Source organism: Heliangelus exortis, chromosome 14 (assembly GCF_036169615.1).
Source record: "Heliangelus exortis chromosome 14, bHelExo1.hap1, whole genome shotgun sequence".
NCBI classification, from domain to species: domain Eukaryota; kingdom Metazoa; phylum Chordata; class Aves; order Apodiformes; family Trochilidae; genus Heliangelus; species Heliangelus exortis.
In genome coordinates this window covers 5,801,730-5,821,215 of record NC_092435.1, presented here as the reverse complement: position 1 = coordinate 5,821,215, position 19,486 = coordinate 5,801,730, and the positions used below count along the sequence as shown (strand labels likewise).

At 46.6% G+C, this 19,486-nt stretch overlaps 3 long non-coding RNA genes across 5 annotated transcripts; 2 read left to right on the top strand and 1 right to left on the bottom strand.

The window, feature by feature from the left end:
* Window positions 1-539: 539 nt before the first annotated feature.
* LOC139802789 (uncharacterized) lies at window positions 540-7,857 on the bottom strand. Of its 3 annotated transcripts, none has more exons than XR_011728785.1 (3): window positions 7,448-7,747; window positions 5,672-5,774; window positions 540-1,242 (listed from the first exon to the last, which is right to left on the bottom strand). It is a non-coding gene; the product is annotated as an uncharacterized lncRNA (long non-coding RNA). The 3 variants fall into 3 exon arrangements; XR_011728783.1 differs by lacking the exon at window positions 5,672-5,774 and adding an exon at window positions 3,340-3,777 and having other exon boundaries at window positions 7,448-7,734; XR_011728784.1 differs by lacking the exon at window positions 5,672-5,774 and having other exon boundaries at window positions 7,448-7,857.
* LOC139802790 (uncharacterized) lies at window positions 2,803-3,925 on the top strand. The gene is made up of 2 exons (XR_011728786.1): window positions 2,803-3,003; window positions 3,356-3,925. It is a non-coding gene; the product is annotated as an uncharacterized lncRNA (long non-coding RNA).
* Window positions 7,858-11,475: 3,618 nt separating the features above from the next.
* On the top strand, window positions 11,476-14,391 carry LOC139802467 (uncharacterized). The gene is made up of 3 exons (XR_011728634.1): window positions 11,476-11,562; window positions 11,737-11,995; window positions 12,135-14,391. It is a non-coding gene; the product is annotated as an uncharacterized lncRNA (long non-coding RNA).
* Window positions 14,392-19,486: the final 5,095 nt, after the last annotated feature.

Genomic DNA, 19,486 nt, shown 5'->3' with positions numbered 1-19,486 from the left:
ATTCACATTCTTATCTGAAGACCCTGCTAGTATATTGTGTGACAACAAAGATGAGAACTTGTTTTTCCTGGAGGAATTTCATCTGCATATAATCTTCCTGGTAACCTCATAATAAAAAAAGCTTTGCATTAATAGGAGCTCAAATATTACATGAAGTCATAGGACTGTTTCATTTGCTTTTTGGGAGTAAAGGCCAAGAAATATTTTTGGAGCTATACAAACTGCCTTTTGTATTCCAAGGTTATTATATAAATGGCAGCTGTCCATAGTAAGTGGAAAGGGACTTTGCCTACTATTGAACATTTTGGTCTCTCTTGAGATCTGCTAAATAATCCTTGGCAAATTCAGTTGATGTGAGATGGGTCACAGAAAGTACCAGATGAGCTGGTGAGGATGTAGTAACCTGCTCCTATGACTAGAAATTAGAGTTTTAGCCCTGAATGCATACCAAGCTTATCCAACTAATTTTCAAATGAAAAATGTATTTTTCAAGGAATTGAGAGTTTCATGAGGGTCTGCACTATTCCAAGTTGGAGGAGAAAAGTGTGGGGGCAAGTCTAGGGGTGTTTTCCTCAATCCACCTCCAAAAAGCTGTGCTTGCCAGTCAGAATGAGAGCAACAGTTGCCTCAGATTTAGCTGTGTTTGGAAAGGGCAGGGATTGGTGGTTGGGTTTGCTTGGGGGGCTGGTTGTCTAATTCACACCTTTGTCAGCAGCCTAAAATCAAAGGTGGATGTTGGTTTAGTGCAGGGCTGTTTTCCTGGGACACAAACAGGCTGCAGAGCTGGTTTAAGTGCAGTGTCCTGGGTTTGCTCCCTGCTGCAGGTGAGGAGGCTCCATTGTAGGCAGGTGGTAGGTGCTGCAATTCCCTCCAACATGAAATGCACACAACTTTTGAAGCTGTGTGCTTACCTCAGGGCTGTCCTTTTTATTGGTGTGCTGGGCACCGAACGGAAGTCTCTTGTTTCAATCCAAACAGTTTTGCATTAAAGCTGCTTTTTATTACTTGCTTTTAGATCTTAAAGCCTTTTGATACGGGGCCTATTGGGCCACGGGTTTGAGTCTTGCCTCTGATTAGCCTGCCAGGGCCAACTGTTTCTTTTTAAACCTGGAGCAATTTGTTTTGTTCTTCTTGCATTGAAAAGTTTGGAAATCCAGAGTTGGGAGGTTCTTGCTGTTAACAAAGAATGCATGTTAGCTTTTGGTGTTCACAAAAGGCCATGGGGTTTAAAAGAAGTAAGACCTGAAAACAGAACAAAGAAACAAATGTTTTTAGTTAAACCAATTCCCCTGGTTTGATACCAGGCTCTTTTTAAAGCAGAGGCAATAGTCTTTTGAACATATCCTTAGTGATGCAGCAACAACATCCAGTATGCCTTCACTTCTCCTTATTGTAAAGTAAGCACCTTTAGCTGAAAGAACACAAGTTCTGTTCATCTCTAACAAACAAAGGGCATCTTTGATCCTTGAATAACAGTTTGAAGCAGCCATCCCCTGTTATTCATCAGGTCTGGTAGTGACACCAGGCTGTGTAGTGGTTCCTTTCTGTCAAAAAAGCATCATCTTGACTACAGTAATCCTAACACCTTTTGTCTTCCTCAGCTTATTCCTGAGGGCCATGAAATTTTGATACAAACACAATTATTTGGTGTTACTTATTGTAGTTTGATGGTCTTAGTAAATAACTGTGGTAAAATTCCTGGTGGACTCTTCTCCTTTTGGGGTGCAACAGAGTTTGGGATTTTTGATTATTTTTTAGATAACACAGTGTATGTCTTCTGGAAGAATTACCCATTGTTTTAATTCTGCAAGGAATTTGGATATGGTTTACACAGAAATAACTCATGTTTAAAAACACGAGTCAACTTAATCTTGAAGACAATGAGATGCATTTGTTTTTGCAGAAGTTGGTTTAACCTTTGTGTCACCTGAAGGAATCTCCTGCATTCTGCTGCGGTCCTCACCACTTTTGCACTTTTCCCCAAAGTTCAGTAAGTTGGCAGAAGTGCCCGACTGTTGTTTGTACTGGGATAGTTTTTAATGCAGATTATGAAAACCCTATTGTGCTAGAACAAAAAGGTTTTTACTTGCTTCAAGTGATTTGCAACTTAAATTTGTTACAAGAGCTGTGATGGTTTATCAATGCAATGCATGGTCAACAATTTTTTCAGTATGAAAATTTAGGATCTGTAATATGCAGGTAGGAAGCAGGTGGTATCAAAACTATGGGTCAAAGTAGAATGAAGAACATAACTAAAGTTATCCAGAATCTAAATCTGAAATGTGACAAAGCCTCTGACAAAGCAAATGCTTTGGTCTACAAGCCCCTAAAAGTTTTGGAAAAATTCAGCAATTGCCATGAATTTAACAGCTCAGTCTCAAACTTAGCTGAGTGTCAACACTGCCCTTATCACTAGAACCTCCAAGAATTCAGTAGAAAAACAAATGTGAAAACAAATGTGAAAACAAATGTGAAAAGGGGAGGTAGAATAAAAATGCCTCTGTGCCTATGATGTGTCAGTATTAGTATGAAAAATTATAGAGAGAACAAAGCACAGTGAGTTAGGACAAATATGCTTTAAATAAGAGTTGAGGATGTGCAACATACAGTACGTGTAACATCTTGTTGGTGTGCAAGAACAGACTGTGAAAAAATCAGCTTTGTGTGGGAGAAGTGACATCAAAGAGCCTGAAAGAGCTGGCACTGTAATAGGAAACATTTGCCTTCTGAGGACTGTTATTGGTCACTTCTTCCCCTCCACACCCCCACACCCCCATTTTTTTCATTTATAGCAGAAGCATGGTTGGGGTGGCCCAGATGAGCAAGAAAGAGGCCTGGCTGGATTGGTGTGGACTTTGACCTCCTCCCTTCTGCTGCCTTTCCACTGAGTTTGCATCAACCTTGAGGCTGTGATGGTATTTGCTGGCCAACAGGAGTAAAGCTGGATGCTTGGCAGCATTGGTATGGAAGGATTTGCCAGATTTTCCATCAAACATGTCCTAGGTACCAATGGGCAAAATTCTTTATGGGGAAGGAGGGGAAATGAGAGGGCAATTGAGGGTGGAGGAGTGGGACAGAGCTGCCCAAAGAGCTGTCACTCAGTGGGAGAGGATGGGGAACCTGCTGGGACAAGGGACTAAAGAAAACACCATAGCAGAGCAGGAAGGAGGTGGCAGAGCTTGGTCTGGGGAAAGCAGTGGTTTGTTGGGGAGTGTCATGGTTATCCTTGCTGCCAAGAGCAGGCTCATGCTGAGGAAGAGGAGTTGTGGTACAGCCTCACCCTACACCCCCCACTTGTCGGGTTTTGTGCTTCTGAGAGTATCTGCCGAACTCGTCCACCTTTGCTTTGCATTAGCAACAAGGAACCCGGTGCAGAAAACTCTTCCGATGAGCCAGCGCTCACCGGGAGGGTCCCGAGAGTGTTCTGGGTGCTTTGGCCCAGATCCAGAGGTTCTGGGCATGGGATGACCACAGGATGGCGCAGCGCGGCTTGCAAAGCGCAGCCCGGGATTCAGTGAGCGGCGGCAGCGCTGGCTGGAGCGTGGCTGCACCGAGAGCATCCTGCAGCTTCCAGTGCTGGAAATTTCTGATGGATTCTTGCTTTTCACTCCCAGTGTAACCTCTTCCTTTCAGAGTAAATGCCACCTTCGCAGGGTGACGTTGGGGCTTCATTGTGTTGGTAACATTAAAACTGTTTAAAAGGAGGCAGATGCTCTTGGGTTGTAAGAATAACACAATCCTGTACTGGAGGAGACTTTGATCAAATTTACTGACAACCTGAAATGAATGGAAAGGCCTTAACTCACAGCGAGAGCACTTTTCTAGGGGTATATTCCATATTGGCTGTTTTCCCAGCCCCATGAAGTCTTTTAGAAGCATGCTGTGGCAAATTTCAGTTGATTTTAGTAAATTGCACTGCACAAGCTGCTTGGTTTTGGTTATTTTTGTTGTTTTCTTTTTTTTTTGTTCCCTGAAGAACTGATGCTGCAGTGTTCCCGTCAGACCTCATACAGGATGCTTCTTTCTGTCATTTCTCTGTGTGGATTTGGAGAGTTTACAGTGGCTTCAGCTTTGTGTCTTCCAACACAAGGAGAACATGTGTGCCTACATGGTGCAAGCACCTGACCACGTAGCTGTGCTCTGTGGTGTGTCCAGGTGAGTCCTCAGTAAGGGTGGCTGGAACATGTCCCAGTCTCTGCTGCTGCTTGTGGCATAGAGTGGATTATTTACTGCAAATCAAGATGCAAAAATAAGCATGGGCTGTGTGCTGGAGATCTCCCTGCAGGGCTATGGGGTGGGACTGGGGGGGTTCAACCACTGCCTTTCCAGCTCTGCCATCTAACCCAGCCTAGCAAGGAGCTGGGGGAAGATGGATGAGCCTTCTTCATGAGGTGCTTTGAGATATCTCCATGGCAAGGGCTGAGGACTATCAGCATGGCTTGGTGCTGATAGCCCCCATCAGCTTTGGCCCCCAGATCAGCAGCTTGCAGTGCTCTGCCCGTGCTGCACGTACTCTGCACTTGAGCTGGGAGCGGTTTCTCTGCTCTTTCATAGTTTGCCTTCTCCTTTGCACGTCTCCAACAGGAAGTGCAGATTCAGCAGGCATTGTATGCTCCAGCAGCCTGCCAGCTGCCTTGCTGAAGCTAATTCACAATTCAAGTCACTCCTGATAAGTTTGCAAACAATGTGCAGTGATTTCTGAGCTAGATAGCAGCAGCTGAGCTGAACTCCTCGGTTTCCAGCCCGTCGGTTGACTCAAGCTGTGCAGTTACTTTGCAAAGCCCATGGACCAAACCTGGTCTCAGTGCTTTGTGCTGCTGTGATGTTTCATAAATTTCTTCTTTGTTTAGGAATATCTTTAAATTATTATTATTAAAACTCTCAGGTGTGTGTGTGGAGGCACAAATAGTTAGCGTTGGTTTAATGTGAGCTAGAAATGGAACTCGGGGCTTCTGACTTGCAGTTTAGTTCTCTGATTACTGGATAACTCTGTTACCCCCCTTTGTAATACACTGGGAATAACTCCAGTGAAAACAAGAGCAACGTTTTTTCTTAGGCTAACTTCATGTGGCAGCCACTGAAAGCATACACTGAGGAACTGGCCCAGAGGAAGCAGCTCTGCACTCATGGCTCATCAGCCTTGGCAGGAAGCAGCAGGTCAAAGTTGGAAGGAACTTACTTAAAAGCTAATGAGTGAGTGATGCAGCAAACATCAAGAGAAAGCACAGTTCAATAGCCAGCAGAGGAGCTTGAGGTTCTCAGCCTCTGTTCCACTTGCTCTTTGTTGGTCCACATCTGTTTCACCAGAGATACCAAGGAGATGATCCATCAGGAGAGGATTTGTAGGTGAGGCTGTGTCCTCTCATCTGTGCTCAGCTTTCCCTGGAAAATGGGGTCAGTACAGAACATGCCCTATTTAATCTTGCTCAGTATGTTTTTATGAAATGAAATCCTCATTATGTCATATCTCAGCTTGGCAGGTAAGAGTTTTTTCAGATGTGTTTAAGGTCAGTAGTAACAGCTTGGAACTACAGGATAGATTTGACCATTTTCTGCAAAACTTAGTACAATAAATACAGTGGCAGAAGTAGGAATACATGGTGCTTCTGCCAGATGACAGCAGGGTTTTGTTTATAGGTAAGCTTGAGGAAGGTCACCTCAGTGCACTTACCAGAGGGCATGAGGTCACATAGTAGGCAGACTTAACTTGTGGAGTGTATTTGTCACCGTGCCATACATTGGGGTTGTGGGGTTTTTTTAGTCTTTCTTTAGCACTGGAATTGGAAATTCAAGTTGGAGAAATGTGAAAGCAATTGGGCCTAATCCATTCCTGTTGTTACTCCTTTTGTTTTCACTGGAGTTACTCCAAGGCTGAATTCAACATATGATGAACAACTTGTTCTCCAAAGTTGGAACTTAGGGGAGAAGGTTTTAGGGATGGTCACACAACTCTGAGGCTCCTTCTCAAACAGCTGAAGCTCCCACAAGAGGGACAATATTTGGTGAGTTTGGATTATTGAATTTAGTACAACATTCTAGTAATAAGCCCTCTAGTCATAATAATACATTATTATCCATTAGAACAATTACTTGAATGAAACCCAACTGCTAGCTCACTGAGATTGGATGGAAAAATCCTAGCTGTTGATCTCAGTTGCCAGTTATCTGAACAGATACTAACCACGAGTAAATGACAAATGGTCCTGAGCCTGATAATCCTCCTCCCACTTCCCTTTCTTCTCACCTTTTCTGGAACCAACTCCTTCAGGGTTGCCACTCAGGAAATTTTGCCTGCTCTTCATGCATTGACCCCACCTCAGCTGCAGCCCAGGGAAGACTCCAAAGAGGTTACAAGCCCTGGGTCAGTTCTGGTTGGATGGAAATCAGGAGAGTGCTATAAGCTATGGAGAAGTCACCCCCTGGCAGCTGAAGTCTGGGTGGTGGTTTCTTGGGTTTGGTTTTTTTTGCAGAAGGGGGAATATTTCTGTTAAGAACTGAAATGAAAGTCTTCACAGATCTGCAAGAATGAATCAGTCCTCATTGCTTATTCCTTCTGTGTTCTTGTGAGACATTGGGGGGGTGGTCATGGCAGGCACAAGATCCCCATGGTAAAATTAAGCTTTTCTTTCTTGGAGAAATATCCAGAACTGTCTCTCTGGCTCACTCAATTTAATTTACTTCCTAAACAACTTAGATCACAAAGGGTTCCAGGAGGGGTGCAGTGTTTGCAAAGAAAAAGCCTGGATCATTTTCCCCATGTAAGAGTCTTGTGCAAGTTGTGGTCCCTGCTCTTGCCCAGAGCAGAGGATTTATAACAAGAGAAGCTCCTGCTGTCTTCATTGCATCTCACTGGGAGGGTGGAGGATTCACCAAGTTTGCTGTGCTCAGGTGGGCAGAGCAGCTTTCTGCCAAACAACTGGAGTCTTGTCCAGCTAATGGAAAATCTCTGTCCCAGAGCCCATCTGACACTGAGACAGGAGATGTCCTTCTTGTATCTCTGCTGTGTTGGGGCACAGCACCTCTCCTGAGGCAGTTTTCAGTGCCACAGCCAAGGTACATCTCAGGCTTGCTGAGGCTGAGCACTTCCCTGTCACCCTTTGGGTATCACTCTCTTCTCCCTCTGCTCCCACCCCAGGCAGTGGGTGCTGGCTGCTCTCCCTTCTGCTTCTCCTTCCAGTTCCTCTCTTTCTGGAAGGCCCCAAGCTGTGGTTAGTACCACCAGCACCAGCTGCCCTGACTACCAGGGGTGGTACAGAACATGCTAAGAATAGAAACAGCATTATAGGAGTGGGCTTTGGTAGTTTTTATTACAACTGAAGTAGAGGAAACTCTTCCCTAACCTTAGCTGATGCACAGGGTAAAATATATTTTCATCAGCATTACATACTCAGTGAGGAGGAAGAACCCTTGTTTTTTAAAACCAAAATAAAGCAACTTCCAGTCTTACCTTGACTGACTCCCCTCCACAACAGAAAAGGCACCATTAACAACCTGGTCAGTGTAATGGTCAATGAGGTTCTGCTTTGCTTAGATCTGAGGAGGTTTTAGGGAGAAGACAGAAAACTTGATGTATTCCACGGAGTTACTGACCTCAAGGCTCAGCAGAGCAAACACCAGATGGCCAAGGAAAACAGTAGGAATAGTTAAAATTTTACAAACCACAGTGCAGAGGGATTATTACACCAAACTTTGGTTAAAGTTCACATAGCAAAGGGGATCACTGTCTTCCTTGGAACTACAGCTCCTCCTGTTTGGCAGACATGCTGCTCCAAGACAACTTTCCCAGCTTTACCTGGTGATCGAGGGCTGACCAAGCTTCTTTGGAAGACTTCAACAGTAAACCTAGGATGTTATTCCCTATCTTAAGCACCAGGAGCTGCATTTTCTCTTCTGTGGCCATACTCCTGTAAGGTGCCCAAACACAATATAAATGTCTGGATTTATACAGCATGGGTTTGACAGGGTTCAAAGGCAGGACCCAGTCTGCAAGCTTTCCCTTCTCTGAGACCCCAGCACCAGGAAAGGCTTTAGGCTCATGCATGCCCTCCTGCACTCTTATTTTGTCTTCAGTTTGTATTTTTGCTTCCTTTCCCTTTAAGCATTTGGCTCCAGGAGTTGGGGCATCTTGTCAGTCACTTTGAAACTCTCTGTTCCTTCTCGCCATCTGGGAACTGCAGATTCTAAGAGCCTGGAAATGAGCAGATTTAAATAAATAAATAAACAAGTCATTAAAATATCTTGTCTTAACTCATGGAGGAGGTGGATTGTAATTCATGTACAATTAAGTGTTCGGCCCTGTTTCTCCTGTAAGCTGACTTTTAAGAATTTGTTTTGCTCTGTGCAGTATTTGCCTAAGGACTCGAGCCCCAGGTCAGCAGTAATGCTTCCAGTGCCTGCTTAAAAACCTGAACCAGATCTGGGTGGAGAACTCAGATAAGCAGCCTGGCGTGGAGTGTTGGTGGGAGGGTTTTGGGTTATTCCTCCTGGAGTGGGGACAAAATCCCACGCCTTACTCATTCAATTCAGACATGAACTTCCCCAAAGCAGAGGAAAGTTTGGGTTTTGAGATCAGCTGCGTCGCTTTCCCGATGGGTCTCCATGCCCTTCCTTGAACAAAACCAAGGTTCTGCCTTGGCCAGCAAGGCACCAGATTTCTGTCTTAACACTCTCCTTGAGCCCCTGGAATGCTCCCTGTCCCAGAGGAGCTGTGGCTGGGCAGTTTGGGGCTGTTTTTCAGCCTCTCTGAGGAGGCTGCTGGGAAAGGAAGTGCCCAGAGGTGCCCCCCAGGGCCAGGCACTCCCCTGGCAAGGGCTGAGGATTTTGATTATTTGTTTCCCTTGAACTTAGCTGAAATGCAGAGCCACTCCAGGACCTTCAAGGGCTGCTTCTCTAATCTCCCCAGAAGGATTAGTGCTGCTGGAAATCATGAGGGCTTGGACTAGCTATCAACTTTATCAGGAAAGCTTCTTTCCGGCCAAGCTTGTAAGAGCTTTGCTGAGTGGGAATCTTGGGTTGAAGCTGCTCTTCTCATGTTTCACAGATGGCCTCAATGAATGATTTACTAGGAGAGTAAAAGATTAGCCAGATTCCTCCAACTGCATCTCCAGTCGTATAAAGCACTGGTTTTTTTATTGGAGCCTTGGCAATTCCTAATTCTTTAGCCCTCTTAGCCTGTTTTACTAATTGCCCTGTGCTCCCTTCCCCAAGCATCAGGAATCTCCTGGTGAGGAACCCAAACTCCTTGCTCCATGGCTTTGAAACAGCAGTGCCAGTGAAGGTTTCTCCATCCAGTCAGGGACCCAAAGACCATGAGGTGCTCTGTCTTCAGTTATGTTTTACTGGAGACTCTAAAATGCTTCTGGAAGGGAGATGGTGAAGGGAACACTTAAAATATGCAAAGAGCTGCATATCAAAGGCTTCAAAGAGTCTTCCTGTGGAGAAAAGCCAATGCTGGACAGTTTACCCAAACCATGGTTTGCTTAGAGCAAAACCTCTTGCTTTAATGTTTTAGCTAATCTCCAGGGCTCGGGTAAGCTCTTCTGGGGACTGGAGATTACTCCATGTTTGCCTCTTATGTAGTTCCTCACATTTTTCTCTTTTACATTTGGCAGCCAGAACTCCCTGTCCGACTCTCTATGGCAATTCTGATGGAGTTTGGCTCTTTTAAAGGACTGCAGTATGGATTTAGAGGTCCAGATTGGAAAAGCAGGGTTTAAAGTGGACGTACTTTTTCCTTCAGAGTGAGACTTTTTAAAGAACTTTGTTAAATTATTTACCAGTGGTCTCAGAAGGCCAACAGATCTTTGCATTTAACCATTTGCATGATTTTCTCCATGCTTTTCTGCCCTGTCCTTTAAAAAAAAACCCCACAATACCATCAGAAGATCAGTAAAGCACCAGCAGGGATTGGTTGCCTGTCACTATTGATGTATGAATTGCACACACCATAAAGTGTAAAGCAATATTGGCATGTGCTGATCTCATGTAAACCATCTTTGGTTTATAGCAGTCAGAGATGAGAGCTCTGAGACCCACTGGGGGAATCAACCCTTAGCAGAAATGTTTAAAATATTTGGGGTTTAGCCAAGAGGCTAAGAAAAGAGGTTTTGTCTCTGCTGTGATCTCCTCACATCCAACACTAAAAGCTATGAATGTAATAGGGATGAGAAGAAACAGCCCTGACAGGCTTGTCCCCAAGGCATCAAGAGATTGAAGATACTCACTCTGCTCCAGAAGTACAGGAATAATAAAATATGCTACTTTTCTGCTTTTTGCATCACCACTTTTCTGTGTAAATTGGGACTGAAACTACTCCCCAGTGGCCCCTTTTGGTTAAAACCTGTGGCATAAAGGAGAAAGAAGCAGCCCCAGGAGTCCCATTGATAAAAGCTCCCGTCCCATAGTTCTTCAAGGGTGAATTTTTGCCACAAGGTATGGTGAGGAAAGTAAGTACAGGGATGCAAAATTCTATCCTCTTCTCAGTAAAGGTAGAAATCAGACGTATGTGTGCATTGCCAGGACAGAACATGATCTGCCATCAGTTGTGTTCAGTATAAATGAACATGGGTATCTGTTCTATGTACATTTTTTTCAAGCACATCAGTTAGCAGAACAGATCCTTCAGATGCCCCACAATGTCTGTAAGAACAGAATATTTTGGCTAAACAGCACTTTAAAAGCAAATGTGATTCTTTGTTGTTTTTTTTTTTCCAAAGGTAGCATATGTCAAGCCTGTGCTTATGAGGGTAGCACCAAATCTCAGAGGATTACTCACTGGGGCAATTTTTAAGGATATTAAGTTGTCATTCACCAATATTTTACCTGTAGACAACCAGACCAGGGAGATCCCTGGGGCTGCCTGAGTGGGAGCAGTGACCATCTAAGGTCTTGGGGTCCTGCAAGATTTCATCAAAGTCTGTGCCTCTGCTTCTCCTTGCCAAGAAGATGGGATTGTAGATAAGGGCTGGAAAAGTCACTGTCAAAAAAAGAAGCAATAAACAGGAAGAATTCAGAGTCACGAGAAGAGACACAGAAGAGAATTTTCCTTCATTTTTTTAATGTCACCCTCATTATTTTTAGATGTATGATCTTTTTGCCAGATGTACCAAATGGACACCTGGGACCCCAACTCTGAAAGGGGGTCCATCCTTCTGCTGTGCATCCCACCATGGCTGCCTGTTTGGAAGTCTGTGTTGGCAGAGGTGGGATAGCTGAGCCATCAAATGTTTCTCTTGCAATGCTGTCTTTTTGTTTTATCCCTGGAAGCTCTGTAGGATCTGCTCCTACAGAAAGGGCTGTTCTCTGCCTGCCCACCCTCATCCCTGCACAGAGACTGAAGATGCCTCTTCCCAAAACCAGACAGGAACTGAAATAAGCAAAGAGCTAAAAAGGAAATGAAATAGCTAATGAGTCTGTGAGATTATTTAAATGCTTATTTGTCACCAATTTTTTTTTTTTTTTTTTGCACTGTGTCAGGGTTCCATCTGAGTATGGCCAGGGGCACAGCAGCCCTGGCTCACACACAGCACCAGGGTGATTGCTCAGCAGCAGGGACAGGCAAGGGTAAGAAAGGAAACAGCTGTGATCCCTTTTTTGGAGCATTTGCTCCTCAGATGTATCCCAATGTAAATAACCTTTCGTATCACTTTACAAAGTGATTGCTAAGTGGAACAGAGGAGAAGGTATTCTGTAATGTAATACATTACATTTTCTCTTTATTTTCCTGCTTGGTCACAGAAAGGAAATCTGGCTGGTTGTTAATTTGAAAGCATTTGTAGTGGTGATGGCATAATAGATATGAAAGTTCACAGGACTCTGGCAACTACTAATGAACTTTCAGATGGAAAAAATGAAAGCTGCCTGTAAAGGATTACCATTCAACACAAAAACCTCACGATACTGTGGGGCAGCTGTTTGCCTGGGATCTGTATCTCAGATGTAAGGAACCAGAACAGACGTGTGCTCTGTTCTACAAAGACCACAACCCCAGAGACAGGTAGGTAATCTCTTACGAGGAAAAAACATCATACAAAATTAACATTTTCTATAGAAGATATTCTTCAGGTTTTGCTCGTTATTTGATGTAATCAAAAACATGGCTTAAAATGCATAAATTATGGTCTTTTATATTCTAGTGCTCCAGTAACTACCTCTAGAGAAGGAGCTGGCACTGCTGCAAGCCTGGCTGGATGGCTGGCAGGGTCTGTCCTGGCAAGGAGCAATCCTGTTCTTATACAAGAGCACAGAGGTGAAAAGATGGCAAAAGTTTCGTGGGAGATCTTGGGTCCAGAGCCTTCACTCCCCTCAAGCCACCCTGTGCTTTTGCCTCCTTCCCATATGAGGCCTCACATCCAAACAATTTGGTGAGTTTTCACTTGAAAATCAGAATGCAAAAACTCCAAGCAGCTGGAAATGAGGAAAAGCCAGGCTGTGATGCCAAGGTAATGCAAGCTCCTCATGAAGGGTGAGCTCCTGGAAAATCTCCCCCTGGTTGCCTTGACTGGCTTCTGGATTTCCCATGGCTTCAAATGTGGCACTGGGCTTGTCTGTGACCAGGTTGCTTGGGAGGTCACTGTGCAAAGGTCTTCTAACAAAACAGAGGTACTGCCATAAAATTCAGGGAGGAGAAGTAACTCTCAGGTTTCCATGAGCCTCCCTGTTGGTACATTTTTTAGTGATAAGCCTTTTTAGTTCCTTCTGTGTCAGGGAATTTTGCACTGAGCTTCCCCCTGTGCCATGCTGTGCTGATGCATCACAGCTACAAAGCACTTCTGGGTGGAAATTTTCACTCATACAGATTTCCCTAACTTTGGCAGATTCCAAGATTTCTTTATATCCTTGCTATTCTCTGGTTCTTGCTTCTTGCCTCAAATCAATAAGCCAGCAAACCTCATAAATAAATACTGAAATATGCAAATAAAATGGCAGGATTGACCCATCTGTGGGCTCAGTGTGTGCAGGCATACAAAAGTGAAAGTATATTGAATGGAGCTTTCAAAACTTTGTTTCTTTGCCAGAGCTCAATCTCCAGGCACTATTTTAGCTGTTCTAGTGATGCATTTCAGTGTGTTCCTCTGTTGAGCAATATATTCCCTCCAGAATGGCTCTGGAGCAGCTGTTAGCTGCAGGCTTTCTGCAGGCTGAGGTCTTGGGGTCAGAAACACTCCATCTTCTACCAGCACTTCCCCTGAACTGCTCCACACCTTGGACATCTGTCTTCAGGCAAGGTGAGTTCCAAGTTCTTTAGCGAGTTCCAAAGTGCTTTAGCTCAGCTGGCAATGCTGAGGCCAACTCAGCTGCTTGCTGCCTCTGATGGAGACAGCTCCCATGTCTGGGGGCTCAGCACTGTCCCTTGTCACATGTCAGCTGACAATAATGCCAGCTTTGCTGCAAGGAGCTCTGCTTGGCTGTACAGTTGCATAAACCACTGCTCCCCTGCATTTAATCACAGACACTTCATTTTCTTTAAGGTGGTGCAAGGTCTCCATGCATGGATCCACAGCAGTGCAACCCACGGCCTGCAGAGTGGCCCATGGTGGGCTGAGACACCAGGGCTGAAGGAGTACAAGCTTGGCTTTGTTGCTGCTTAAGACAGAGATTATTTTTAATGCAAAAGATTTTTTGTCTCAGGCAGCCTTCATCTCCCCAGGGCACAATTTCAGAATGCTTTAAATTAAGGCTGGAGGCTAAAAGTGAGTTAGTCATTGCCCATACATCTTAGGAGAAGCAGGGCTCTCTAAAGTTATTGTTAGCACCAGGCATCTGGTTTATGTTTATCATGATTTATTCAATGATGGGAGACAGGTAAGGAATCATCATGGAAGACAAACTAGAAAAGAGTGGGGTTTTCGAAGCTCTAAAGCCATTGCTAAATCAAAGTTTTCCAACTTCAAAAGGAGTATATAATTTGATTAGGTCCTTTAAACAATGTACAATGCTCACAAAGTTGGCAGATATTCCTACTGGAGGCAGAGTTGGTAGCACAGCCTGCTCTGCAGTTTGCTTGTCCCCTCTAAGTGCAAGATCCTGTTCTTATGTCATGACTCTGGCTTTCTCTTTTTTTGGAGGAAAATTTCAGCCAGGTACTTCAGTTGCCTGCAAGAGCCAGGGCAGAGAAGAATACATTGTTTTGTCAGTGTTAGAATAATTCAGGAAATCCTTTCTTTGGAAAGATCTAATGCTTCCATACTTTGAAATGGGGACTTGAAATCCAGTGGGGGAAGATGGGCTTTGTGCTAAGGTCGGGTGTGTTGCCATGGCCATAGGGATCTGACCAGGGCTGTTGCAGTTTTATGAGCCTTAGAAAAAGTCTGGTTTGTGTATGTGCTGTAGGGCTCTGCAGGAGCTTAGCTAAGATTAGAACCCAGTCTCTGCTCGTGTCTCTCAGTGCCTGGTCCTGAGTGGCAAAATTCGTCTTGGTATGGGCTAAGTCTTGCTAAGAGTGGGACTTTGGGAGGGAGAAGAGAAAGCCTGTCCACCCCAACCCCCTGGAGAAGGGATGGGCACTGTGCCTGGAAGCAGGAGCTGGTGAGATGGAGCAGGTTGGGTAGAGAGGTGATAGAGCTGTGTATGTTTGACCCCCTCTCACTGTCCTGATAAGGTCTCACCCTTCTCTCCTGCCAGAAGACATCAATGACACAAAAGGAACAATCCTCATTTCCCCCAGGCACAGAAGGAGGTGGAGGGTAACAGCACTGCTGTGGCCACCCCAGGTCATGGTGTCCCCAAGGGAGAGGAGGGTGCCATGGTGTCCCCAGGCACCCAACAGGATGGAGACAAAAGCTGTGTCTGGAGATCCTCAATTCTTCCTCCAGCTGAAGATGTGTGTGCTCATCTCAACCACATTTTTGGATAAGAGGCACTGCCCTGGGTTGGAGCTGATGCTCCCAGAAGGTTTGATTCTGCACAGTGGCAATCCCAAGCTGTTGGGCAGAGGCTTCTCCATTTTCTTTTTTTAGCACAGAGCCATAGCTGGCCTTGTTTCAGAGCTACCTGCCTGCCTGCTGCAGAGACATGATGAAGGGACACGTGGGGCTGGGCAGCCAGAGGTTCCAGCTGCCAGAGCATGTTGGAGATTTCCAGTGCTTGCACTTTTCCTGCAGGATGAAAAACGGGTCCACACAACTATAACTGTATGCAGGCGTGTACTCTCTTTTTTGTTTTGGTTTGGTTTGTTTTTTCCAAAATGCACTTTGACCCAAGCAATGACCCAGCTGGGGTTTACCAGCCTGCTGTGTAAGGAATGCAATGCAACGTTCTGGATTCAGGGGTAAAACACTGCTTATGGAGAAATTTCCATGGCTCTGCTGTAAACTCAGCACGCTTGTCCCACCAGGCTCAGCCAGCCCTGGCTAGTGTCACCTCCTGCCATACTGCTGAGGAGGCAGCAGCAATATACCCTCCCCCTGGGGACAGCTTGCTGGGTGTGACCAACATCTGTCAGACCTGCAGCCACCCCAAAATGGAAAGGAATAATCCACGTTTTGAAGTGGTGCCATTCACCTGGGGCGAACCCTACGTGCACCGTTTGGTCAAAGCAACATCTGACAGAGGTCCTGGGGTTGGGGAGGAGCACGGGGCTGGGCATGGCACACCCTGAACAGCTCTGAGTGACCTGCACACCGTGTCACACACTGTGTCACACACCGTGTCACACACCGTGTCACACACACAGTGCAAGGACCGAACCAGCGCTCGGCGTGGGAAGTTTGTGGAGCTGCTGGAAGGAAGCCAGCAGCCCGTGTCTGCTTGAGTTAGAAAAAACGTCCCAGCTCTGGATCCACCCAACACAGCTAGAGCAGGGCTGCTTGGCCAGACGACAGGCCTGGCTTTCCCTCCAAAGTGGACGAGCGCCAAAGGGGATTTTTAATTTCCAGATGCTTTTAAAATAAAAATAAAGACTCTGCTGTAAACTGGCTTTGAATGGACGCCTCTCCTTCAGCCAAATAGTTGTCTGATAGGGGCTAGATGACTGGGCAATAAAACCTTTCATTGCAATCTGGTGCACTGGGAGTGCTGGTGAGCCCGGTGCCCAGCGCAGCATCCCGGCCTCGGCTCCTGGCATCCCGCCCACCCCCGCGCTCCGGGGGGCTCCGTCTCCAGATAAAAATCTTTATGCGCTTTCTGACTTCTTTTTTTGTGCTTTTGGAGGGAGGAGGAAACACCTCTGGAGAAGGTGGTTGGCAAGAGTGGAGTGGAAATGAAAAGGTTTGGAGGGGAACGTTGTTCTGGAGGTGCTGCCCAGTGCTGCTGGGGGCTGGGCAGGGCTGGTGACACGGTGACACTGCAGGACCCCGCGCTGTGCACTTCGCTCTGGATCCAGCCACGGACACGTTTCTAAGCTGGGAGAATGCCTCAACCTAAACCTGGTGGCTGCCAATCAGCAGAAGGAGAGTTGTGAACTAATTCCCAGCGTCTGCAGGGATGTAGCTGCTGAAGCAGCTTCCCAGCTCTGCTCTGGGGCCCTGGGAGTTGGGGTAATTCCTCCATGGCCCCCTGTAACCTACATTTGCCCTGCATGTCAGGTGTTTGCACATCCCGTGCCGGCAGAGGTGTCTGGTTGGCAGGCTTATGCCTACAGAGAGCTGGAGGGGGCTCGGTAAAGGCAGCTTGGGTGGCTGCTGTGGCTGTGAGGGAGATGGGTCCCATCTCTGTGCTGATGCCAGTCAGGAAGGGCTGTAGTGGGAGCAGAACACCCGAGGTCAGTTCTGCAGCAGAGGACCCAGCAGCTGCTGCCTGCTCAGCTCCTGCTGCCATCCATCCACACCCCAACCACGCTCCCCCCCTCCCTGCCTGTTGCTTTATCAGCACAGATCTTGATTAATTCCTTACTGCTGCAGGCATGATTGCCCTTCCTGGCTGGCTGGGTTTCTCTGCACTGGGTTTTATCCTGCTCCTGGCACCCAGCCAGCACGTGAGGGATCGAGTCAGAAAGAGCCAGAGTCACCAGCACAGAGGTAAAGCAGGGTGACACAGGGTGACATGGAGACAACCTGGAGCTGGAGCCCACCTGCAAGCCCATGAGCTGCTCCCCAGCAGATGCTTTTTTGGAAAAAAGACATTTTTAGCTATTTCCACACCCCGTGTCTGGCTGCAGTGGGTGGGCAATGAGGATGAGCTTGTGGTGGGTAACACCAGGGCTGTTCTGGCATCACTGGGGATGGCCGAGTTTGCTGGTGGCCAGAAGAAAACAGAACAGGCATGAACTTGCCCTGCTGCTCTGGGGCTCACTGTAACCAGCATCAACAGCTTCACTCACCCATCTCACTGGCTGAGAAGAGGAAACATGGCTACTGCTAATGGCCTTCAGGGGACAGAGCCAGCCCAGTGACCCAGCTGGACCACCCAAGAACCAGCCTTTTCTTCTGTTCCTTTTGTAGCTGTTTTATTTCTTGTTAAACTACTTCCATAAAGGCAGATTTTGCAACCTGTTCTCTAACTGCTTTTATTCTGTGTTTCCTACAGTGATTTTGATCTGGATCCAAGGCAAACTGCTCTGCTTGATGCATGTGCACACGAAGAAGGGGTCTGCCAGCACCTGGATGGGACCATGGCAGAGGGGAATGTCCTCCTGCCTCTCACCATTGCCACCATTGCCACCCCTGGGTGACACTGAAGCCCTGGTCAGGGACCAGCCACATCTTTTCTCCTAGAGAGCTGGAAGGCATCAAGAGTTGTTGCAGATCCTCATTCAGCAGCAGCAGCACCTGTGTTTTTGGCATCTCTGTAGTATCTCCATTTGGCATTACTTTCTTTTCTGTGGACCAAGGTGGTTCTGGTGTGACCCAGGATACGTATCCACGGCCATGCAGCCCCCATGGAGAAGAGAGACAGCCAGAAAAGAGCCCTAAACATTCTCTTGCCTGGAAAAAGTGGGGTTTGCCTCTCTCCATGGGCTGGAGCTGCTGACCAAGCAGATCCACACAGCTTTGCTGAGAAGCCTTGTACTTCAGAGACATCTTTTCATGTGTGGGGGGTGGTGAGGTTTGAAGGCAGCACACCTGGGGTGCAACATCCCCTGCATTCCCCTTTGGCAGAGCAGATGATGCTGGGGTGTGCATCACCTTTGCCTCACAGCAATCTCCCCAGCTCCTCATCCCAGCCTTGGTGCAGCTGACATGGGGAGTTTCTAATCCTCACTCCAGTTTCAAATGTCATTTGATTCCTCACAAAAGACTGAAAGGGCAACAAGCATAAAGGCAAAATAATCCTTATGCTGGGAATGCCTTTGAACAGCCCTGACCTGGCTCTGCAGGAATCTGCCAGCACAGAGGATACCATGCAGCTCTCATGTGTGCCTGAAGTTTCGAAGATGGGAGACAGGATCCTGCCTAAAGTATTTGCATCTGGATTAGACTCCCAAATGCCAGAACATGCATCTGCATTCATCCATGTTACTCATCTCTTCTTGTCTTGACATGCCCGGTGACTGGGTGAAGACCACAGCAAATTTGCTTTTTTTTTTCCTCCTCTTGTTTAGCTTATTAATTACACCTCCTGTTACACTACGCTCTGTCCTCAGTGATTCATTTAGGATTCTCCCGAGACACTCAGACTGGAGCAGCAGATAGTCACATATAATCATTTAACATATGAATGCTGTCAAACACTCATCAAATCTGAAGTTCCCTGCCTTTGTGCCCTGCCCTAACTCGTTGTGACTGCAGAAAGTGAGCTGGGCTCCCCCAGACAAAGAGCAATTGCAGCCTGGTTCTTTGTCTACTCTCTTTGCATAATTTCCTGAACCCTGCCCTGTTCCACCTGCTCACTGATGTTAAGCTTATTTATGGATAATTTATATGCAGCCCGGTCCACAAATGCACCCTGGCAAGGAATTTTTTGGAGGAGCTATGGGAACAAGCCTCTCACCACATGTGTTCCCCTCCAGTCTCTGAGGCCCAGAGTCTGAATGCTTCACCTGAGCCCTCCTTGAAACACCAATGTGCAAAAGCACTCCTTGCTCTTGTAGTCCCCACAGGCTGCTGGAAATTCAAACATTTTTCCGGGGGGGGGGTGGGAATAGGTCACAAATATTTTTGTTGTTGTTGTTATTGTTGTTTTTCTACTGAGGATGCCAGCAGGACAGCCTGGTGGGATGCTCAGTGCTCCAGCTCAGCAGCTCCAGCTCAAGCATGGGGTGTTTCTGAGATTCTCATAACCTTGACCTCGGGGCTCCTGGAGGAAGCACGTGGTTCCTGGGAAGCATTGTTCCCCGGATTGTTTGTTCCGTGTCCTCCCGATGGCTGCTGAGAAGAAGGAGAATAAAGGGCATGGTACAGGAGCTGGCTTCCAAGAAGGAGACCTGGGTGGGCAAATAGGGATGCAAACCCCCCCTAAGCCCCCATGCACCTTCCTGGGCACAGTCTGCACCAGCATCTCTGTCCATCCTGCACAGCCAGCATGACAAATAACCCACTGGACAGACCCATCCCAGGCCCTGGAATAGTTCAAACCACCCTCCCAGCACAGAGCTGGTAACACCAGTGCC